The following is a 26016-nucleotide window of genomic DNA, read 5'->3' on the forward strand; positions in this document are numbered from 1 at the left end:
ATATTTGAAAGGATTTGTGCCTCATTATCTTCCTGTAAAGATGTAGGATCTTAATTTGATCACTCTTTTGTTGCTGAAAATTTGTGCATGAAATGCACACTTGTAGTGTATTTGACTTTTTAAAAGGCTTCTAAAGCCAGACTTGATTTGCCTGACGAAAAATGTATTGACCCCTACAAAATGTCCATTCATTATAATCCACATAATAATTCATATTTCCTGTGGCTGCAGGGTTATTTTCCTGTTGTAGCAAACTGTCTCAAATTAATATCCTATATCAGTATGTACTCTCTTTTCAAACTAAGTAACTGCACACGGTCTCACTCGCCCACCAAATGGTAGTATCAATAGTGGATCGAGGAGGTACAAGAGCTAATCAGTGGAAATGGATGGACTACCATCCAGAAGGTAAGAAAATCAATTACTATACACACAGCTGATTGTGATGAAGAAAGGCTGCCCCTTGCTCCGCACTGACATTAAGCCTTGTCAAGATGGCGGGAGGCCACTATGAAAATGTGCTCAGCAAAGTGGAGATCCCTTAATAGGATCAAGGAGATGTATTTTCACATCACCTCTGCTGCCTCTGAGGAGACTCGAGGTCGATAAGAGAAGAGATGCTGTCGAAAGTTGATTTGGGGAAATAATTGCCATTCTTTCTATCCGGGGGAGTCGAGTGTCTCTAAGGCTTTATCCTATTACTAGTTCTGAGCCAGTGAGCCTGGGCAATTTAGCTTCTCTGATAAAATACAGCTTTTGGCCTTCTAGTGATATAGGTAGTAATAAGACTCAGAGATTTACAGCTGGTTCTAGCAAATGGTTGGAGATTTTTGGAAGATTGATATGGTCTGACCTTGACTCACATTTCTCTGACAATTATTCAGTGAGAAAACAATTAACTTTCAAATCAATATCTAGCTGCTCGTTATACACTTCCTGTGTCATCATTCTTTTTCTCCTTCCATCCATAAAAGGCATTAGCCAACACCACATTTGTGACTGAAGTGATTACCAGCCAGATCCTCAGAGAACTGCCTTAATTCCAGCTCTAATTCCCTGATACCTGGACCCGATGTCTCGTCTGGATGGCCTCTCAGCACTGCCCTGACACACCCCTGCTTTGTACCCATTTAGCTAACAATAACAAGAGTCATTTAGCAGAGATAATTGCAGGGAGCGGAGCCAGCCTTGTGTTCTGTGTGCCGTGGCCTCCCCTTGCTCCTGCATACCTCAGTGCCTTCTGAAGTTAAGTCTCGCTCTGCCGCTCAGCTCTACTGTACAGAATGTCATTGTGGTGTCCTGGAGACAAGGATATGGAGCCTCTCCTCTCATTCTGCCTCTCCCGAGCCAAGATGCCAGGGCTATCTCCTCTATCTCCGCCTGGGAATGCTGACATTCCCAAAGACACTGGTGCTATGATCCGCCCCCACCACCCCACAGCCTCCCGCCCACCCGCACACCAAACCTGGAGATTTATGTCATGGTAACTCAAGCTCTCTCCCCTAGAACAGCACGTTGGTCTCCCCCCAGTCTCCCCTCACTGGCATTGGGAGTTGAAGCTGAGTTAGACCTGATGTTTTCGTAGTGCTGTAGAGGGCTGCTGGAGACAGTGTTCTGTTTTTGTTGTTTTCATCTGATATGGGTGGCCCTCAGATGTTAGGATGGTTGGCTGGCTGGGGTCGAGTGGCTGTCTAGCTTACACTGCTGGTTTAGATGGGAGTGAATGAGAGGAGACGTGATGTTTATAGATTGGGGTGAAGCAACACACAAGCACCCAAACACGGATGCATACATAAACAGCGTGCACACACTCACATGCACTCACACGCATGTATAAACAGCACACCACACAAGCACATGCTTGCACGCCGTGTTTGTTAGCTTTACAAGAGTTGTTTGTTGGTGTTACATCAAACGCGAATAGGGGAGAATCATGAAAAATAATCTTGAAAAATAATGGACCTTACAACATTACCAATCAGTCCATGCTCCAAACAAATTGTAGATAAAATTGTAATTGATACTGCTTGTCAGTAGTATGAATTATAATTCATTGAGTCAACAATGTAGAGTGCATTATACATGAGACACAAAATAAGACACCTCCTTGGAATCCATGCGTTCATTTTTAATCACTTGGAGAAACACCTGAGAACTGAACATATGACCAAATCAAAACTTAATGTGGATCACGTAATACTGTGAAATATCAGCTGCACTGAAACATATCCTCACCTCCTAAAGTGAGGTTTAGAAACTTTTGGAGTCAAACAGTCCAACAAATTCAGTTAAGAGATTTGATAAATGTGAAACAATTATAGATTTTTCAATAAAACTATAACAATAACTTGAACTTGCACTATCGAGACTGACTTTACAACTGAGAGACCGAAGAGGTCTCTTGTAGACAAACAAGGCTGAGAACTTGTGATATGTGATATGTAGATATGTAGAGAACCAGCATGAAACCTACATGTACATATCACCTCAACAACCTCAACTACCTTGTACCCTGCGCTCCAGCAGGTATATCTCACTGGTCATCCCCAAAGCCAACACCTCCTTTGGCCGCCTTTCCTTCCAGTTCTCTGCTGCCAGTGACCGGAATGAATTGCAAAAATCACTGAAGCTGGAGACTTACATTTCCCTCACTAACTTTAAACATCAGCTATCTGAGCAGCTAAACGATCGCTGCAGCTGTACATAGCCCATCTGTAAATAGCCCACCCAATCTACCTACCTCATCCCCATATTGTTTTTATTTACTTTGCTGCTCTTTTGCACACCAGTATCTCTACTTACACACCATCATCTGCTCATCATCATCTGCTCATCTATCACTCCAGTGTTAATCTGCTAAATTGTAATTACTTTGCTACTATGGCCTATTTATTGCCTTACCTCCTCACCCAATTTGCACACACTGTATATAGACTTTCTTTTTTTCTATTGTGTTACTGACTGTACGCTTGTTTACTCCATGTGTAACTCTGTGTTGTTGTTTGTGTCGCACTGCTTTGCTTTATCTTGGCCAGGTCGCAGTTGTAAATGAGAACTTGTTCTCAACTAGCCTACCTGGTTAAATAAAGGTGAAATAAAAAATAAAAAAATTAATTGACTTGGTACTGGCACTCCTTGTACTGTAAATAACCTCGTTATAGTTATTTTACTGTGTTACTACTTCATTTTTTTATTTCATATATATATATATTATTTTTTGTATTGTTGGGAAAGGGCTAGTAAGTAAGCATTTCACAGTAAAGTCTACACCTGTTGTATGCAACGCATGTGACAAATACAATACAATTTGATTTGAAAAGATAGAGAGATTAGTCACCACACAGTCATCTCACCTCAAAAACAGCATTTTCTGAACATGTGTCCACCCCATAGGAGCCGAGCGAACGGCTGTGTGTGCTGCGTGTGTGTATGTGTCTCTGTGTGTGAGTCCATGTGTGACTGTGCATGCTTGCATGTGTGTGTGTGTGCATGTTCGTGCTTGTGTGTGTGTGTGTGTGAGTGTGTGTGTGTGTGTGTGTGTGTGTGTGTGTGTGTGTGTGTGTGTGTGTGTGAGAGAGAGAGAGACGAGGGCTACCTCCTGCCCTGATCAAACATGATGGCGGCTGTGCAGGCACCTCGTCAGGATCTGTTTGTTCGAAGGTGCACGGTGTGCCTCGCCACCCTGCCGAGGCGGGGGAAGGAAGAGGCACAGCAGGCCCAGGCTTTTTCAAACACCTCACCTGCCGTGCCACGGCCCCTTGGAGGATCTCAGAACATGACACTGGGCTTAGAGAGGAGCCGGTGATGAGCACAGAGGCTATGGAACACATGCTCCACAGAGGGAGGTGGTAAGACTGGGTTCTACCCTCTGTCACACAGATGTGAGAAGACAGGGAGAGTCTGTTCCATTACCGTTGGCTGTCTATCTCAGACTTCCGTTGCATCGTACTGCAGTAGCTTGGCTCAACTAGCATGATTGATTTGACACCATGTAGTCAAACAGGGAATGCTGAAATGAGAAATGAACATAATGTGTCAACATACTGTACAACAATGTCCTGGACCTTTGCTATCATATCTAGTGAAAATTGGAGTTCCATGTTGTCCCATTCATAACAGTCTAATAAGAAGCATGAGCTGGCGCTCACTCAAAGAAAATTATTTAGTGTAGAGGTGTTGATCATGGTCCAAACATACCAAGACAGTCGTGAAGAGGGCACGACAAAACATTTTACCCCTCAGGACACTGAAAAGATTTGGCATGGGCCCCCAGATCCTCAAAAGGTTCTACAGTTGCACCATCAAGAGCATCCTGACCGGTTGCATCACCACCTGGTATGGAAACTGCTCGTCATCTGACCGTAAGGTGCTCCAGAGGGTAGTGCGAACAGCCCAGTACATCACTGGGGCCAAGCTTCCTGCCATCCAGGACCTATATAATACGCGGTGTCAGAGGAAAGCCCATAAAGTTGTCAGAGACACCAGTCACCCAACTGATAGACTGTTTTCTCTGCTACCGCACGGCAAGCGGTACCGGAGCGCCAACTCTAGGACCAAAAGGCTCCTTAACAGCTTCTATCCCCAAGCCATTAGAGTGCTGAACAATTCATAAAAATCGCCACCGGACAATTTACACCCCCCCCTGCTGCTACTCACTGTTTGTGTGTTACCTATGCATAGTCACTTCGCCCCCACCTACATGTATAGATTACCTCAACTAACCTGTACCCCTGCACACTGACTCAGTACCGGTACCCCCTGTATATAGCCTCGTTATTGTTAGTCTTTTTGTGTTACTTTTTATTATTACTTTTTATTTTAGTCTACTTGGTAAATATTTTCTGCTTCTTGAATTGCACTGTTGGATAAGGGCTTGTAAGTAAGCATTTCACGGTTAAGTCTACACTTGTTGTATTCGGTGCAGTTTGATTTGATTTGATAACGGCAAATAAAGTGTAAGCTATAAAAACAAAGAGAGTCGTACAATCCATATGTATTACAGTTTTTCTCAATTTCTAAAACACTAAAACCCATTGGCTGAACAAAGTTCTCAGTTGCCTGGACTCATTTAGCTAATTATGCAGTCTGTTGTCAATACCTTAAACCATTTCACATGGTAAAACACAATTTGCAGATCTCACTTAGACTTTTCAGCAAAACTCTAAACACATTCTCATTCTCAAAACACATTCTGCACTCTAATGCACATGTCATCCATACTGGTAAACACAAGTGGCAACAATCAAATAGAAATAGAAATTGATTTAACCTGTTTCAAATGATGCGACACAACCAAAATAAGCCATTTCAGCGAGCAAACAGGTTGTTGAAGGTGGGAAGGAGAAAGTCTGAGAATGGATAGAAGAAACAATGTGAGAGGATGAGGACGAGTGCGTATGCGAGGTGGGCGACGAGGAGGAAGAGGAGGAGGGCAAGAAAGAGGAAGAGGATGACGAAGAGGAAGACAAAGAGTGGAAATATCTGATGAAATTCGAGCAACAGTTATAGACCATGTTCTTGTCCATGGACTGACAATGAGGGAAGCAGGACTTATAGTGCAACCAAATTTGAGCCGATTTTCTGTGTCCACCATAGTAAGGACATTCAGAGAAGAGAACAGGTACAGTATACTACTGTATTTTTGTAATTGCAAATTTACTGTACTACACTATATGCAGCTGTTTCAATAGACATTTGTAAAGTTAATCACTGTATGTATTGTACTGCATGAATATGTTTTGTAAATGCACAACTACGTTTTGTAGAATTGCTAGGACAGCTATATTCACTCGGGAGCAAGAGGCCGTTATAGTTGGCATGGTCCTTCAAGATAATGCAATACGACTCAGAGAAATCCAGGAACGACTGATACAAGACAACACACACTTCCAGGGAATCGACAGTGTGAGCATTTCCACAATTGACCGTGTCCTCCATCGTAACAGGATGCGAATGAAACAAGTATACAGAGTACCTTTTGAGCGCAACTCACCAAGGGTGAAAGAACTGCGAGCTCAGTATGTGCAAGTAAGTGTACATTCAGAAACATTTACTGTAATCCAGATTGTCTACAGTACTAACACATACTACTATATGTGAATGACATTACTCTTCAGTACATACAATGTATGTGAATCAGAAGTGCATACAGTAGGCCTAATTGTACTCTACAGTATAGCACTGTCTCTGTACGACTTACAAAATCCTACATACAGTATATTGTATTTCTACACAGACAATATTTGACTTGGAATCCTTGGACAGACCCCATGAGTTCATCTTTGTCGATGAAGCAGGCTTCAATCTAACAAAGAGGAGAAGGAGAGGCCGAAACATGATTGGACAGCGGGCCATTGTTGAAGTCCCTGGTCAACGAGGTGGCAATGTCACAATCTGTGCTGCTATCAGCAACCATGGTGTTCTACATCACCATGTTACACTCGGGCCATATAACACCCAGCACCTTCTAAGATTTATTGCCAATCTACGAGATATTTTAGTTGAGCAGCAGGTTCAAGAGCAGCAGGGTCAAGAGCTAAATGAGAATCCCATTCCCACCTATGTGATACTGTGGGACAATGTCAGTGTCCACCGAGCTGCTCAGGTAAGGGAATGGTTTAATATCAATGGGCAGTTTATGAACTTGTACCTCCCTCCATACTCGCCTTTCCTGAATCCGATTGAGGAGTTTTTCTCCTCTTGGAGATGGAAAGTGTATGATAGACAACACTACACCAGAGTAAATCTGCTGCAAGCCATGGATTTAGCATGTGGTGATATAGGTGAGGAATCATGTCAGGGCTGGATACGGCACACAAGAGGCTTCTTCCCCCGTTGCCTCAGGAGGGACAATATTGCTTGTGATGTCGACGAAGTGCTCTGGCCTGACCCAGCCCAAAGACAAGAAGAAGCACATTGATCACATGTTTACTCCTTTGATTTTTGTCCCTTTTAGTATTGTATACTGTAGTACAGAGCATTGTAGGCTGTATACTGTACAATGGACAAATTGTATGGCCCTGAACATTGTGCTTTCCATTTATTAACAGTACTGACTACTCAATAGATTTTGACTGGTTGCAGGTTCATATCAACAAAGAACAAGAGTTACAGTATCACAGAGACAAAGGACAAGTTTGTGAGATGCAGGGTACAGTACTGTATAAATAGGGGTACAAGGAGGAGGAAGAACAAAAAACAAAAGAGCAAAGCAGAGTAGTAATTTCTGATCAATTTTGAGCTACTATGATAGAACATGTTTTCGTTCATCAAAAGACAATGTCGGAAAAATATGAATATTTTTTTAGATTAAAAATGTACTTTTCCCTGAGAATTGTATGTTTTGAACAATGTGTTTTCTAATTTTTGGTGTATTGTTTACTGACTGCTTGAGAGTGTATATCATTTTGATCACTTTGTTTATGATTTGAGAGCAGTGTTTGATTTTGAACACAGGTAAAACTGTTTTGAGGCGAATGTTTCATTTTGCGAGAGGAGTCAGAGGTTATGTAAATAGTGCTTGAAGATGAGGTTTTGTGTTTAATGTTTTCAGGAAACAGAGCAAGGTTTCAGAAATTGTGTTTTAGCAATTGAGAAAAACTGTAAGTCCCAGTAATGTATTGGGTAAATCACTGTGCCTTCTTCAGGGTGATATCGTGAATGCATGAACCAGGTTATGTAGATAATCAGTGCAATTAGTGCAACCAATGACAATAGTGAGGGGTGTGTCATAATTATTAGGTTGATGAGAAGGAATTGAGTGAAAGGGTTAAAAGCCAATAGTTTACAGCATATTGAATATATTAGGCTAATGTTATCATTAGCATTAGAATAAGATTAGCATCAACATACATTATTGTTTAATTTAATTTCACATATATATTTAATTGTTTCCAATTTCATAAAATGTTTGTTACATGTAATCTTTTGGTTGAACCATAATGCATAATACGCATCGTCAGCAGGGGGAACATATTGGGTGTACGCTGATAAGCTGCAGAAAGAACATATTCATTTATAAGACTTGTTCATAGAAAATATAATTGTTCATATGATCCAGTAGGCCTCTCTCTGTAGTAGTAGGATCTCCATGTCACCTCCTCTCCTTGGTAGAGCAACATGCTCAACGCCTGTGTATTTGAGGGAGGAGATGGGATGGATGACACACATAAGAATTGGTGTGTGTCATCCATCTCAAACACCAATAAGAATTGGTGTTTGAGATGTAAAAACAAGGAGATGGAAATTAGATGAAATTGCGTGTCACAGCTCACTGCAGGGAGAATTAAGGAGAAATGTGGAAGCAGTTCAGTCACAGCACTCCTGGAGACTGAGTGACATAAGAGCCATTGGTCCACTGTCCTTGTGTCACCCTGTCACGCCCTGGCCATGGAGAAGTTTTTGTTCTCTATTTTGGTTAGGCCAGGGTGTGACTAGGGTGGGCATTCTATGTTCCGTTTTCTATGTTTTGTGTATTTCTTTGTTTTGGCCGGGTATGGCTCTCAATCACGGACAGCTGTCTATCGTTGTCTCTGATTGGGAGCCATACTTAGGTAGCCTTTTCCCACAGGGTTTTTGTGGGTAGTTGTTTTCTGTCTTGTGTTTTTCACCTGACAGAGCTGTTGCGTTTTGTTCCACTTTGTTTTTGATTCAGTGTTCAGAACTAATAAACATGATGAACACGTACCACACTGCACCTTGGTCCTTTCCTTGCAACAACCGTTACACACGCCAGTTAGGATGTACCAATGGGGCGATAAGGATATTAACCTGGCTCATGTCCAGTAGCCAAATGCTGTCGAACATTGCAGATAGATGTATATCAAATAGAGCCGACTTGATTCCTTATTCTATATCAGAGAGGCATGTTTGTTCTACATAGGCCAGTTCAAAACATAATTTTGTCAGAACAGAGCTAACTTGATTCTGAGAGAGGGAGGTGTCTTGTCTTAATTGAAGACCTTTATCTTCTCAAGGCTAAGCTATATACTGAGACACGATATTTCAATGTCTATTAATTAACAGGCACTTCCATATCAAAATGGTGGCATAGTCAGGATAGATTGAATCTCTTCAATAAACATATTCACGTATTGTAGTTTTCGACAGACTATTTCTAATCAATTTCCACCCTCCTCGTTAGTATCCCTCCATGCCCCAAGCACCACATGTCAGCCCAGTACGCATCACTATCCTAGATGTGTTTGTTTGGTGCTTTGTTCATCCACCACAGCTTGCATATGCATATTTGATCAAAAACTCAGATGAAGGGTTTCATAATATCACTGGGCGCCAATTACTGGCTGTTCTGTTGGAAGTTGCAGTGGAAGGCCGTGACTCGTGCTGTCAGCCAACTAGCAACGAAACGTGGAGACAAAGGGAGCCCAGAATCTGCAGATGTTGATGCTGGAAAGCCTTGGGCAGATGGGGGCCGATGGTGGGGGCCAACGCTCTGGCCCTGTGGCTATTCGGGAGAGCTAGCTGGGAGGAAAGACTGAACACTATTCATCTGGGCTCTCGGGGGCCTCGGCCCTGCTCCACGCAGGTACCCAGCCTATCAGGAGGCTTCGCTGGATGATGGCTGCACCACAGATGTCACCTGCTGGGGTTCATTGGCCTAGCCAGCAAATGTCATGTTTGGCAGCTGGTGCGTTGCTCTCCCACCAGTTGTTGGCAGAGCTATTCCTAAAGGATGCGAGGGCTGGGGGCTTCCTAATGGGACGACATTAAAGAGAGTTGTTGGCTTCTGTCTGTCATAGAACATTAACCTTGTCCTGTTTCCTGCTCCTCCAGGACCCCAGCACTAAAGTACATCTCACGTGAACCTGCAATCTGGCCTCACCCAGGAGCCTCATTGTGTTTGGCAAAAAAGTTTACTATAGCGGCTAACTGTTTATTTCACTTTTTTTAAATTCCGTTGTCAGGTGGTGTTTTAGCTCCCGGAGCATTACAGTTTTACTATCTGTTTATCCGCTTTGAAACTCTGCGCCCAATTAACCTTGTGTTCTTGTTTTCATCAACCATGATCTTGTGTTTGGATTCATTTGAAACATTTATGAAAAGCACCAGTGTCCATGGGTGGGAAGAATGACACCATCAAGGATTCAGATCCTTCAGAAGAGACCAAATCCATTTACCATTTACATAACGATAATCACTGTGCTGACAAGTTCCTGTGACAGTTTCAATATAGCAACAGAGAAAATAAACCTGTCTTTTTTTCTTCTTTTGAGTGGCAGCCTAAGGGTACATGTTTTATAGATGTATAAATTGAAATTGATAATGTACCTTTAACCCCCCCAACAAAAAATAACAAAACAAATAGAAACTTGGTCCCCCCCCAGAAAGAGAAAAGAAACCATGAGGTATATATACTGTCCTTTTCTCTGTCTCTGTAAAGAATGGGCCTTCTGTCTGAGGCGGTCACCTTTTTAGCAGAATGATAACCCTGGAAACAGTGACTGCGGTAAGGTGTGCTCATCCTCCTGTCCTACAGTACAAGATTATTCTCAGCCTGCCATCTGGGTAAAGAGACAGGCCATGCTACAGAGAGAGCTCTCTCTCTCTCTTCCCTCCTTCTCTCTTCTTTCCCTCCTTGTGGAGAGGTGAGCCCTCTGACCATTAGTGTGGAGACACTCCGAGGTCACATAGCTGAGCTCCTCTGTCTCTAGAAACACTGTGAAACATGTAAAAAAAACGATTTGTGTAGCCTAGCTTCTTTCACTAGCTTGCAGTTGACATTAGCCTATGAAGTTAATGCTGACAGATGCTAACAACAAAACAAAGGCCCTCTGTGAATTTAGCTAACAAAATCGTTCATGTAAGACGTGTGGTAACAACATTTCTGAAAGTCAACATCTTCTGTGCAATTTTCAGTGCAACGACACTCTTTGTGGATGTTTTGAGCCTTGCGTTGAATACAAAGAGTGTGGTGTATTCCTCTTAATCATACAATGATTCTGTTTGGCATTGGCCTCACTGTTCCAGCAGTTAGCCTTTGTTAATGTTTACCAAGGGCACATAACTGCAAATCCCATTGTGAATACTGTGTCTGCAGCTCAGGAAAGCATTAGTCAAATGCCAGTTTCTCACTGAGACTACTTTCGGAGGAGACGTCAAGCCCTCCTCAATAAAATGAGAGCGTATGAGGAAAAGGGTTGCTCTCATTTGAATACTAATAAGAAACACATACATTTGTGGGAATAAGGAGAGATCCAACTCCGTAAGACTATAGGCACACGTAGTGATTCCCTATACATTCTGAATTGTATGACATTTCCATTTCTAAAAGACCAAGGCTATAATTTCACCTTTAAAGGAAAAACATTATATTGAACAAAATCATATCAATATAACATTGCTATATTCTTAACTGTAAGAGCAGGCCTGAATATCGACTACCGTATCCAAATCGATCTGCCTGAGCATCACCCTCCGTATTTAAACGGATTAGCAAACAGGAGGCACACTACCAAGCAGACAAATCACACCCGGGGGATTGGTCATGCAATTAAGATTATGATCAATGACAAGTCAATCATTCAGGCCCCCCTCTCTCTCTCTGGCGTGTTCAGCAATTACCCTCCAGCTGGTAGGGGCTGCACTGACCCAATAGAAGTGCCTCCCCCATTACCTCCTCCAAAGAGCAGATAGCTCTGTCAGTCACATCTCTGGGAACAAGGCGCTCCAATAATTACCCCCAGCCCCATAGACACCGTGTCAGGTTGGTTGAGTCATACGGCCCCCTCCTGAGGAGAAAGATGAGGAGCAGGACGTGGAATGTTTGAGATTTTAAAATGGCCGCCACTAAGATTTAAAGCTATGTCATCTTAAAAGGGTAATAGAGGTGCATGAATGGTAAGATAAAGATATTGTGTCATTATCGTTTAAAAAAATGTATTGTATAGATGTTGTGAAAATGAATCAAGCCTTTTTCCAAATGGTAGTTCATTAAAAAACGAGTTCCTCTCATTCATTTGTGATATCAGTTAAAATGCATCACACTCTGCACAAAAGCTCACCAGTCGTTCTTTTGACTTTTTCATAGATTTGTTGCCAGCTAAACAAAGAGACAATGAATTCTCAGGTTTCCACGTTGCATTCAACAGTGGCTAGTGTGGTTGTCTGCAGAGATAGGAGATGTGTGCACTGAACCCTCCATTAGTCATAATAGCGAGGAGCCCCATCCTGCATCTCACCACCAAATAAAGGAGGCAGGTGTGAGAAAGAAATGAATGTAAACCCATCAAGAGCACAATTAGGGCCTCACAAAATAAAATCCAGACACACAACAAAACCAACAGAACCCTGCTTTATCTTTTATCCAGACACATCCATATTTTAATTGTCAATCTACACCCCCTAACATGTAAGTCTTACTACTGAGACCTATAAATTCTTTAATTACGAAACACATATTTTCATATTTTGCAGGTGCAGATTTAGCCGAGCAGCCGTCGCGTGGTTTCGTCCATTAGGCGCTCAGTGTGTTGCCGGTCTAATTCGCTGTGCCTGGAGGTGCAGGGAGCACCAGGCCTTTGTGGTCGGTGGGAAGAGAAAGGCAGTTTAACCTAATTTGATTCTAATTACTTAAACAGGAAGTCCACCTGCCACATGGACGTGAGGGCTGTGCTGTGTGTTTTCCCCTCCAAGAGTTGGACAGGATCCGTCCACTGAAATGAATCTCAAGCAGAGAGCTTGATATTGGGAGATTCCCAGTAATATTGTGCATGCTTTTGCATTGCCTGCTAGGATTTGTTCATGGTATTACAACAGCACAGTGGCCATGTTATAATGTATTTATTCAGACAAGTTTTTGTCACATAAAGCCTTTTAGATGGCATTGAAAGGTGTGTTGTATGCCTGGCTCATTCAACGCCCTTCTCCAGGTGCTATGAAAATAATTGCCATTAGTAAAATGTTAGCTTGTGACTGTGTACCTTATTACCCTACAACTAATAGCACAATGCACATTTTGAATATTTCTCCAACGATAAATATTTGAAATGCAAATACAACTCATTAGATAAGAATTTCAAGGAGCCGTGGTGTGAGGTATGTTAAAATGTATGTTATCTGCCAAGAACAAAGCACTATTGTCTAGACGTGTGTTAAATTACCACAGGCGAGAAATGTCTAACATTACAGCTATGCCAAAAATTAACTCAGCCCTAATATCTATTTCTTGGTTGGAGCCGTACGATTTGCAGTTCAATCTTATTATTTTCAGCACTTAGGCTGATAGGAGTTTGCCAAGTGTGCTGTAAGCCTTAAGCGGGCTGCCACATAGAATTTGTGTAGTTTAAAAATGTTACTTAGATAGCTAATTAGAGCATGAGACCAGGATCAAGCTTTTAGTAAAAGGAAAAGAGATGGCGAGTGACAATGTGAGTGCAGAGTTACATGTAGTCAGTGTTGTTGTCATGATTTGAACTGATATCAATGAGAACACACCCATTTGGAGCTGGCCTGTCTTCCCTTCTGAGGTCATCACTGTTGCATTGGGTTACATGAGTCAGATCTGTAGAGAACGGAGTAATAATGAAAGTCTGATACACCTCTGACTCTCGACCATTATCTCATTATGTTGTCATTGGCGACTTGTAGTTGGCTAATGATCAACAAGGGAGAGAGTTGATTCTACATTGTATGTTTGTGAAATAGGCATTTTGTCAGTCTTTATTTTGGGACTTTTTCTAGTCGGAATCTGCTCATATTCCAAAAGATTTCTCTGTCAATGTAGACAAAGAGAGAAGCACCACCCTGTGCAGAAATACATCCTTATGTTCTCTCCACTCCATGGAAGTGACCTCTAAAACACTAGAAACTTTCACAAAAAAACAAAAACTAGAAAGTATTCTCTTTTGTTGCTTGGTACACCTTGGCTGCAATCAGAAATGTTTCAAAGGGGCTGATTAGTAGACTTTGCCAGTTGTTTGGATGCGAGAGGAAAATGAATAATACTGTTTGTCCTTGAATTGTAATAGCATACTGCTGGGCTTGTGTGGGCAGCAGTTCCATGAGGCAGGATCTGATTCCATTGTGTAGTCACTATGCTCGCTGCGTAATAGCTTCCCTAAGGGCGTCGTTCCAAGCCAGAGTGAGTGCACCATTAACTCAAGAGCACAGGGAAAGGATACTACCCTATCTACAGTTTAAGGTCACTAGTCCACCTCATCTGTCAGCCCTTATCAGCTGACAAAATCCGCCAGTGGTGTTAATGGCAAGGCCTCTCTCTGCTTTCACTGTGTCAGACCCTAACAAGGGAGGAGATTGCTCCCTTAATGTGTCACTTCCTGTTTTGGTAAGGGAAGGAGCTGAGTAGTCCTTCCCTGGAAGAGTTAGAGATCAGAGGAATGGTTGGCCCGGAGGAGGTGTATTTCAACTGTAGGCATGTCTTTGAAACCTGATTCTTCCTCGTGGGCCCCAGTGTTCTTAGAGAGCCTAAGCTAATGTCAGAGGCTTTTCGTGTCACCGGATTCACACCGTACAGCCAGACTTGCTGAGAATTTGTGAATGTCAGAGGGATTTTATTTTTCCATCTCAGTTTTCACTCCTACAGTTATATTGATATTTTATACCGGTTGGCAACGCCACAATTTTCCATAAAAAGGCATAAAATTACAATGTGGTATGACATCAGCAATGATGACTGTCACCACTGTATATTCCTGTAGCTTATTCCCACACAGACAGATTTGCGCGCTGTGTGCAACTTTGATCTCTGGGTATTAAAGTCAATAGCACCCAAATGTGGTGGGGAGTAGAACAGCGGCTTATGGGGGTTTATTTTCTGCACTACATGCAGGAGGCTATCTGAGCCGAGACAGAAGCCTTGAGAGAGAGAGAGAGAGAGAGAGAGGGAGAGAGAGAGAGAGAGAGAGAGAGAGAGAGAGAAGCCTATTTGTCAGACTTGTCGCTTGTCTGAGGAGCAGGTCAAGTTCTTGGCTGAGAAAGTGCTGTGTTGCTATGGTGACGTGTGGTTTCTCTCCGTGTCCTGGGGTTAGGGCGCCATCAGCAGTATGAGTATTGCTCGAGATGCAGCCGAGATCAGGGCCCTAATCAGAAACGCTTATTTTGGGTAAAGGCGAATAGTGCCTGAGGCAATGAGAGCAATGAGAGATCAGCAAGCACAGCTACGAGACAGCACAGACAGCACCGGAGCCTTGGCTAATGCAAAAATAAACACAGAGATACTGTAGATACTGGAATACATGACAAAAACGAAACGGGTCTGCTGCAATCTGCAGGGCTTGTATCAGCGCTGATATAGGAGCTGATTAAAGATTGACGACGGGTTTCAATTTCACGGTTATTACAGTATATGGTATGTTAGGAATCAGTAATAAGTATATTGCCTACTGAATGTAGTATAATGTCCAGCTTCCATCCCTGGACATAGAGAGAATGAGGGAAAACTTCCAATTGCATTACTTAACTTTCTGAATGAAAATCTGACTCACACTCTTAAGATACTGTATGTTTCATATTTTTTTCCAGCAAATCATTGCATCAAATTAGTCTTGTTTTTACATTTTTCAGGGAAAAGTTTGGCAAGAACACTGCACGCTGGGGGCTGCTGGGAGCCAAGAGCACTTTATTTCTGTTTGGACGGAAGGGTTGGGTTCAGGTTGGCACAGGCTGTCTGCTGTAGTCTTTGGCACCCCTCCCCCTCCCTGTCCCTTGACATACTCTCCCCCTTCTGTACACGGCCTGTACAGTGTCTCATGTGTTTGTGTGTGTGTGTGTGTGGTGTGTGAGTGTGTGTGTGTGTTTCTTTGTTTATTTATTTGGATCCCTATTAGCCTTCGCAGAAGCAGCAGCTTCTCTTGCTGGGGTAACCTACAGACATTTAATAGGACCTCTGCTCACTTTTTACATGTTTTTTTATATATATATTGGCAATTAGTTTTTTCAATAGTAATCTATGTCAATAACATCAAAGGCTACAAAGAAATCTAACAATACAGCTCCAACTATCATCTTGTTATCCATTTCATTTAACCAATCATCAGTCATCGGAGTCAGTGCAGTACAAGTTGAGTGCGCTTCTCTATATGAATGCTGAAAGTCAGTAGCTAACTTGTCAAACACAATCCTTTCCATCAGTTTACTAAGAACAGGCAGCAAACTGAATGGGTGGATGTTAGAGCCAGCAAAGGGTGATTTACTATTTAAAGGCAATGGAATTACTTCAGCTTCCTTCCATGCCTGTGGACACAAACACTCCTTTAGGCTTTGGTTAAAGACATAGCAAATAGGGGTGGCAATACAGTCTGCTACCATTTTCAGTAGTTTCCCATCAAGGTTGTCTTTACCTGGTGGCTTATCATATATAACAATAGCTTTTCTGCCTCTCCCACATTAACTTGACCAAATTAAAATCAGCAATCCTTCTCTTTCATTATTCCATATTTTATACAAAAATATTATGGTTCACTGTTCAATGTTGTCATTTCACTTCTGAGTTTTTCCACTAGTGAAATAGTCATTGAAATGACTGGCAATATCAAAAGTTTTTTTAAATGACCCATCAACTTCAATGAACCATGGCAATTAATTGGGTTTTCCATTGTGTTTTATGTAATTTATTTTTGTTTGGTAATATAATTTATTCGTATTTCTCTTACATTGTGTCATAAAATGTTTTAATTAACAGTTTGTCAACCAATCAGCTGAGCAGCCTTACTTTTTGCCACCGCTTTTGCATAATTTCTTTGAACCATACCATTTTGAAATGAATCATCAATTGAGGGGGCTCTAACAGTTCTCACAGTTTGTTTTTTAACAGGTGAATGCTTGTCAGCAATTGGAATGAATAACTTTACAAACACTTCCAGTGCTGCATCTGGATTCACTTCCTCATACACATCAGATCAACATACATTTTTTTACATCTTCAACAAAAGAGTCCTGAGAAAACATTTTGTATGATCTCTTGTAGATTACTTTAGGCCCAACCTTTGGCACTATGGGTTTCCTTGTCATTGCCACAATGTTATGGTCACTACGGTCAATTGAAACTGATATTGCTTTGGAACAAAGTTCTGCAGCATTAGTGAAGATATGATCAATACAAGTGGATGTCACAGATCCAACACTATTGGTATGCACTCTAGTTGGTTAGAGATAACCTGGGTCATATTACAGGCATTAGTCACAGTCAGACGCTTCCTCTAGAGAGGACAGCTAGTTGAGAGCCAGACAATGTACAGGTCACACACATTATGAATCATTGTACACTTATTATCCAAATACTGACTGCTAGCCCTTGGTGGCCTATAGCAGCACCCCAAAAGAAGAGGCTTTCGATCCTCTCTATGCTTTACAAGAATATGGCTCTGAACATATACAGCAACACCTTCCCCATAGTATTCCTGTCTTTTCTGGAGATGTTATATCCCTGTATTGCTACTGCAGTATCATCAAAGGAATTATCTAACTGAGTTGCAGAGGTGGCCTGTACATGAATGTTATCCAATGTTAGCAAGATATTGATTTCATTAACCTTATTTCTGAGGCTGCATATATAAATACGGCATATTCTTAGCCCTTTCTTTGGTAGCTTATCAGAGATATACATAATATGGAGAAAAAAATAATATGTGTGTGTGTGTGTGTTTGTGTGTGTGTGTGTCTGTGTGTGTCTGTGTCAGTGTGTGTGATGTTGGGTTTAAGTTACTGACCCTGAGGCTTGCTCTCTCATTCCTCCCAGCTGGTATGATGCATTTTGCAAAGTGCATTATACCAGCTGCATTTCTTATACAAGCTGTTACATATGTTGAAAACTTGATTGCTGACATGAAAAACATTTTGGGACTATATCAACAATGGACTAATGAAACAATTACCAAGAGATTGGATGGAATTTTCCTTTAAACCTCAGGTATTTGACCCCTATCGGCCTGGGTCTGTCACCTGGGCTAGTTACATGTTTTCCAGACCTGTGGGCGCGCTCCACCACTTCCACCACTTCATATGTTACATGTGTTCCAGACCTGTGGGCGCGCTCCACCTCAATCTTCATATGTTACATGTTTTCCAGACCTGTGGGCGCGCTCCACCTCAATCTTCATATGTTACATGTGTTCCAGACCTGTGGGCGCGCTCCACCTCAATCTTCACATGTTACATGTGTTCCAGACCTGTGGGCGCGCTCCACCTCAATCTTCACATGTTACATGTGTTCCAGACCTGTGGGCGCGCTCCACCTCAATCTTCATATGTTACATGTTTTCCAGACCTGTGGGCGCGCTCCACCTCAATCTTCACATGTTACATGTTTTCCAGACCTGTGGGCGCGCTCCACCTCAATCTTCATATGTTACATGTTTTCCAGACCTGTGGGCGCGCTCCACCTCAATCTTCATATGTTACATGTTTTCTAGACCTGTGGGCGCGCTCCACCTCAATCTTCATATGTTACATGTTTTCCAGACCTGTGGGCGCGCTCCACCTCAATCTTCATATGTTACATGTTTTCCAGACCTGTGGGCGCGCTCCACCTCAATCTTCACATGTTACATGTGTTCCAGACCTGTGGGCGCGCTCCACCTCAATCTTCATATGTTACATGTTTTCCAGACCTGTGGGCGCGCTCCACCTCAATCTTCACATGTTACATGTGTTCCAGACCTGTGGGCGCGCTCCACCTCAATCTTCATATGTTACATGTTTTCCAGACCTGTGGGCGCGCTCCACCTCAATCTTCATATGTTACATGTTTTCCAGACCTGTGGGCGCGCTCCACCTCAATCTTCATATGTTACATGTTTTCCAGACCTGTGGGCGCGCTCCACCTCAATCTTCATATGTTACATGTTTTCCAGACCTGTGGGCGCGCTCCACCTCAATCTTCATATGTTACATGTTTTCCAGACCTGTGGGCGTGCTCCACCTCAATCTTCATATGTTACATGTTTTCCAGACCTGTGGGCGCGCTCCACCTCAATCTTCATATGTTACATGTTTTCCAGACCTGTGGGCGCGCTCCACCTCAATCTTCATATGTTAAATGTTTTCTAGACCTGTAGGCGCGCTCCACCTCAATCTTTATATGATCCATCTGCAGCTTTTCACTGATCATTTTTCTTACTTTCTCGACAGACTCATGTGAAGACTTTTCCTGTTGTTGTAACAACTGCTTGTAGAATCCTTTTTGTTTGTTTAAAAGATCCCTCACCTGTGATAGAGAAACACTGTCCTCTCCATGACTCCCGCCTTTGGCTTTGGATCCCTGGACAGACAGTAGCAGCAGCAAATTATGAGTGTAAAAGTGTGTGAGTGTTTGCGTGTCTAATGTGTATGTATGTGTGTTTGTGTTGTGTCGGTCTGCGTGTGCGTGTGTTATGTGTGTTAGCCGGTATGTAGTGTATGTGAATGTGTGTGGGTTTTGTGTGGGAGGGTCAACGTAGTGTGTGAGTGTGTATATGGTGTGCATATATAGTCTAGTGAGTGAGCATATGGTGTGTATATATAGTCTAGTGAGCGTGTATATGGTGTGTATATATAGTCTAGTGAGGTCCTGGATGGCAGGGATATCGGTCTCAGTGATGTACTGGGTTGTCCGCATCACCCTCTGTAGTGCTTTGCGGTCAAGGGCGGTGCATTTTCCACACCAAGCGGTGATGCAGTCTGTCAAGATGCTTGCGATGGTGCAGGTGTAAAACTTTTGGAGTATCCGAGTGCCCATGCCAAATCTTTTCAGCCTCCCGAGGAAGTTGAGGAGCTAACGTGCCCTTTTCACGACTGTGCGGGTGTGTGTGGACCATGTTAAGTCCTTAGTGATGTGGACACCAAGGAACTTGAAGCTCTTGACCCGGTCCACAACAGCCCCGTCAATGTGGATGGGGGCCTGCTCTTCCCTCTTTCTCCTATAGTCCACGATCAGCTCCTTGGTCTTACTGACGTTGAGGGAGAGGCTGTTGTCCTGGCACCACACTGCTAAGTCTCTGACCTCCTCCCTATGCGCTGTCTTATCGCCGTCAGTGATCAGGCCTACCACCGTTGTGTCGTCAGCAAACTTGATGATGGTTTTTGATCCGTGCTTGGCCACACAGTCGTGGGTGAACAGGGAGTACAGGAGGGGACTAAGCACAAGGGGGCCCCGTGTTGAGGGTCAGTGTGGCGGAGGTGTTGTTGCCTACCCTCCTCACCTGGGGCCGGCCTGTTAGGAAGTCTAGCATCCAGCTGCAGAAGGAGGGGTTCAGTCCCAGGGTCCCTAGCTTGGTGATTAACTTGGAGGGGACTATGGTAACCAAACTTTTTCAATAGAACACTTTTTCAGAGTCTTTCAAAACAAAAACCCGAGCTCTCTCTCATTTCACGTTCAACACGTGAGTATCAGATGTGCGTGTATGTGTGTATGCGCATTTCTGTGTGCGTGTGAAGGGCTTCCCTCAACCATGGTCAAATATGTTGTATCCTATCTTTGACAGTCCATGGGCCAATTGTAAAACGTCCCCCAAAAAATCCCAGCTTTTTATCACTTGATTCGTCCCTATATCAATCACATGCAGTCATGTGGACTGGTTGATTACAGTGTGATGGAATGGATGTGTGCTGCAATTTAAGCAATGACACAATTCCTGACATTTAATCCTAGTACAAAATCCCTGTCTTCAGTCAGTTAGGAACACCACTTTATTTTAAGAATGTGAAATGTCAGAGTAATAGTAGAGAGAATGATTTATTTCAGATTTGAATTCTTTCATCACATTCCCAGTGGGTCAGAAGTTTACACTCAATTAGTATTTGGTAGCGTTGCCTTTAAATTGTTTAACTTGTGTCAAACGTTTCGGGTAGCTTTCCACAAGCTACTGACAGAGCTGGTGTAACTGTCAGGTTTGTGGGCCTCCTAGCTTGCACGCGCTTTTTCAGTTCTGCCCACACATTTTCTATGGGATTGAGGTCAGGGCTTTGTGATGGCCACTCCAATACTTTGACTTTGTTAACCTTATGCCATTTTGCCACAACTTTGAAAGTATGCTTGGGGTCATTGTCGATTTGGAAGACCCATTTGCGCCCAAGCTTTAACTTCCTGACTGATGTCTTGAGATGTTGCTTCAATATATCCACATAATTTTCCTGCCTCATGATGCCATCTATTTTATGAAGTGCACCAGTCCCTCCTGCAGCAAAGCACTCCCACAACATGATGCTGCCATCCCCATGCTTCACGGTTGGGATGGTGTTCTTCGGCTTGCAAGCATCCCCCTTTTTCCTCCAAACATAATGATAGTCATCATGGCCAAACAGTTCTATTTTTGTTCCATCAGACCAGAGGACATTTCTCCAAAAAGTACGATCTTTGTCCCCATGTGCAGTTGCAAACCGTAGTCTGTCTTTTTTATGGCAGTTTTGGAGCAGTAGCTTCTTCCTTGCTGAGAGGCCATTCATGTTATGTCGATATAGGACTCATTTTACTGTGGATATAGATACTTTTGTACCTGTTTCCTCTAGCATCTTCACAAGGTCCTTTGCTGTTGTTCTGGGATGGAATTGCACTTTTCACACCAAAGTACGTTAATCTCTAGGAGACAGAACGCGTCTCCTTCCTGAGCGGTATGACGTCTGCATGGTCCCATTGTGTTTATACTTGCGTACTATTGTTTATACAGATGAACGTGGTACCTTCTGTCACAGCTGTCGAAAGGAGCAGACCAAAGTGCAGCGTGGTTGTAGTTCCACATTTTATTAAATCTATGAAACTTTGCAATACATAAATAACTGAAATGACAAAACAACAAACCGTGACGCAGAGAGAAACAAACACTACTCAAAATATAATAACCCACAAAACCCAGGAAGAAAAACCCCTACATAAATATGATCTCCAATTAGAGACAACGAGAACCAGCTGCCTCCAATTGGAGATCAACCCCCCCCAAAAAAACATAGAAATAGAAAAACTAGAACTAAAACATAGAAATACAAAACATAGAAAAACACAAAACACCTCCTGTCACACCCTGACCTACTCTACCATAGAAAATAACCTCTTACTATGGTCAGGACGTGACACCTTCAGACGTTTGGAAATTGCTCCCAAGGATGAACCAGACTTGTGGAGGTCTTGACTGATTTCTTTTGATTTTCCCATGATGTCAAGCAAAGAGGCACTGAGTTTGAAGGTAGGCCTTGAAATACATCGACAGGTACACCTCCAATTGACTCAAATTTTGTCAGTTAGCCTATCAGAAGCTTCTAAAGCCATGACATAATTTCCTGGAATTTTCCAAGCTGTTTAAAGGCACAGTCAACTTAGTGTATGTAAACTTCTGACCCACTGGAATTGTGTTACAGTGAAGTATAAGTGAAATAATCTGTCTGTAAACAATTGTTGGAAAAATGACTTGTGTCATGCACAAAGTAGATGTCCTCACCGACTTGCCAAAACTATAGTTTGTTAACAAGAAATTTGTGGAGTTGCTGAATAATGAGTTTTAATGACTCCAACCTAAGTGTATGTAAACTTCTGACTTCAACTGTAAATATATAAATAATACACACTGAGTGCACAAAACATTAGGAACACCTACTCTTTTCATGACAATGACTGACCAGGTGAATCCAGGTGAAAGCTATGATCCCTTATTGATGTCACTTGTTAAATCCACTTCAATCAATGTAGATGAAGGGGAGGAGACAGGATAAAGAAGGAATGTTGTGCCTTGAGACAATTGAGACATGGATTGTGTACAGTATGTGTGCTATTCAGAGGGTGAATGGGTAAGACAAAAGATTTAAGTAACTTTGAACAGGGGATTGGCAGTTGGTGCCAGGCGCACAGGTTTGAGTGTGTGAAGAACTGCAGCACTGCTGCATTTTTCACTCTCAATACTTTCCTGTGTGTATCAACAATGGTCCACCACCCACAGGACATCCAGCCAACTTGACACAACTGTGGGAAGCATTGGAGTCAACATGGATCAGCATCCCTTTGGAACGATTTTCAAGTCCAAGCCTGTCGAATTTAGGCTGTTCTGAGGGAAAAAGGGGCTGCAACTCAATATTAGTAACGTGTATACTGCTGTAAATGATCATGTGTTCTCAGTCAACTTACCTGGGAAAATAAGGGTTACATTTGTAAAAAAAATTATACAGTATATGCTCTCAGCGTATATTTATATACCCAAGCTGAAGCTTAGTGGCCTTAAAAGGCAGTGAGGCTCTTTTTCTCGCACCAGTGTTCCCAGAGTCTGCGGAGGCTCAAGCCCAAGGATCCGTAGCCTGGGATTCCTCAGAGTGGACCAGCTGGTTGGGAAGTGAGCAGGATAGAGAGTGATTCCGGCTTGGCCAGGCGGGACGTGGCCAGATAGCAGACTGATACTGGGGACTAATTTGGTCATGTGCAGGGCTGACAGATGAGGTGAGGCTGATAAAAAACATGCCAGACAAAAGGTTCCTGTGGTCGTGGCTGGTGTCTCTGAGCTGCCCCTCACTCGTTGTCTGTCCTGTGCTGTCTCTGTCTGAATGGATGTCTGTCTGTGTTAGCAGGTCAGTCACAACACACACATACACCAGTGGAGGCTGCTGAGGGGAGGATGGCTCATAATAATGGCTGGAACGGAGCGAATGGAATGGCATCAAACATGGAAACCATGTGTTTGATGTATTTGATACCATTCCACCTATTCCACTCGAGCCATTACCATGAGCCCGTCATCCCCAATGAAGGTGCCACCAACCTCCTGTGACATACACCCCCTTTCCCCTGCTCTCCCCACACAGATAAAAATGCCAGAAGTGTAGGAAGCCTTGAACTGCCACTGACAACCATCTCATGTAAAGATGTCAACGAGGCTAGATGGCAACTGCCTTTGAATGGTCCTGCTTCCTCCTCAAATCAAATAAAAAAATGTGCTATTCAAATCGAATGTTATTGGTCGCATACACATATTTAGCAGATGTTATTGTGGGTGTAGCGTAATGCTTGTACAATTACATAATGTTCTGGGCTAATAATTTAAGGAATAACAACAACAACAAAATACATCTGCAAAGAAACAGAGCTGCCATATCGGTACCCCCTACAACAAATCCTTTACCACGCAACCCTCTGCTTTGACCAGCCAACATAATTCAATCTCTGTGTGAGTGCTACATCGGTCTGTCTCAAATGTCCCCATCATGTCCTTGCGTCACGTCCTCATCTGATATGGCTTAATCTTTTAGCTAATCTTCCATGTGTTAGGGGCCGACCTGGTTGACTCCACAACAGGATGTAAACACCCGAAACACCAAACAGTATCACAAATAACAGACTGACAGGCCGGCGGACACAACAGAAGTATTGCACCCAGCTCTGGTCGTAATGGAGAGGAGATGAGAGTCAGGCCGGGCCTCTGCTTACATAAACTCAGGCCAGGCCGAGTCGGCTCACTTGGCTGCGGTAAGGGGAATAGCAGATCAGCGGTCAGAAAGACTGTGAAACGTCTGTGTCACAAGTGTTACCCAGGGAGACACACACAGAGCAGCAGCACATTCAGGGCTGTTCTCCAAACATTTCTCTCTTCCATACACACACATTCTCTCTCTCTCTCTCTCTCTCTCTCTCTCTCTCTCTCTCTCTCTCACTCTCTCTCTCTCTCTCTCTCCTGGTTCACTTCCTGTCTCTCTTCCTTGGAATACGATGCACTAGACATCAAAGGCTTCTGTGAGTACCTGTCTCATACACAGGGGTCACAAGGTCACAGCAGTGCTGATTAATTAATGCTTCCCCTCCTGCCTTGTGAAAGACCAGCTCCACTTCAGATCTGGGCTGTCCACTCTCTTATGTTTTAATTCTGTTACGTGTCCACTCTGTTACGTGTCCACTCTGTTACGTGTCCACTCTGTTATGTGTCCACTCTGTTATGAGTCCACTCTGTTATGTGTCCACTCAGTTACTTGTAATAGCTGCAAAGAGCAATGCAATTAAAGACAACATGTAGACTGTGGACTAATTAGTTGGATAAATTAGGAAACAGTTTAAAACCTTGACAGAATGTTGCCTTCTTGAGCAGAATTATAGTATGCGCACTGTACTGGTAGTGGTAGAAAAAGTACCCAATTGTCATACTTGAGTAGAAGTAAAGATACCTTCAAAGGAAATTACTCAAGTAAAAGTGAAAGTCACCCAGTAAAATACTACTGGAGTAAAAGTCTAAAAGTAGAGTATTTGGTTTTAAATATACTTAAGTATCAAAAGTAAATGTAATTGCAAAAATGTACTTTAGTATCAAAAGTAAAAGTGAAATTCCTTATATTAAGCAAACCAGATGGCACAATAGTTGGTGTTTTATTCATTTTCAGATAGCCAGGGACACACTCCATCCCTCAGACATCATTCAGAAACAAAGCATGTGTATTTAGGGATTCCGCCAGATCAGAGGTATTAGAGATGGCCAGGGATGTTGTCTCTTGCGTGAATTTGACAACTTCTGTCCTGCGAAGCACTCAAAATGTAAAGAGTACTTTTGGGTGTCAGGGAAAATGTATGGAGTAAAAAGTACATAATTTTCTTTAGGAATGTAGTGAAGTGAAAGTAAAAGTAGTCACAAATATAAATTGTAAAGTACAGATACCCCCAAAAACGAATTCCAGTAAGTAGTACTTTAAAGTATTTTTACTTACACCAGTGGTACAGGATGTTTTGTAATTAAATTGATACCTCACATACTGATCATAGCTCTCTGTCTACACAAGACAGAATGGAGGAGCTCACAGTAGCTAACTAGCACCCCCTTTTGAAACTTCTGATCTTTAAAATGCTCATGTATTCACCCCAAAACCCCACTCAAACTTTCAATCCTCTTCCAATTCTTCTCTCGCCCATAGAACATGTTGAATCTAGTTTATAATAATTTAGATGAATGAATAAATTAATGAATGGAGTGGTTGAGAGAGAGATTGATTGATTAATGTGTTGACTATATTAAACACGTGTTCTGATGAGCTTTCATATCCAGTAACTGTGTGTGTGTGTGTGTGTGTGTGTGTGTGTGTGTGTGTGTGTGTGTGTGTGTGTGTGTGTGT

The sequence above is a fragment of the Salmo trutta genome, chromosome 33 (assembly GCF_901001165.1).
Source record: "Salmo trutta chromosome 33, fSalTru1.1, whole genome shotgun sequence".
Classification (NCBI taxonomy): Eukaryota; Metazoa; Chordata; class Actinopteri; order Salmoniformes; family Salmonidae; genus Salmo; species Salmo trutta.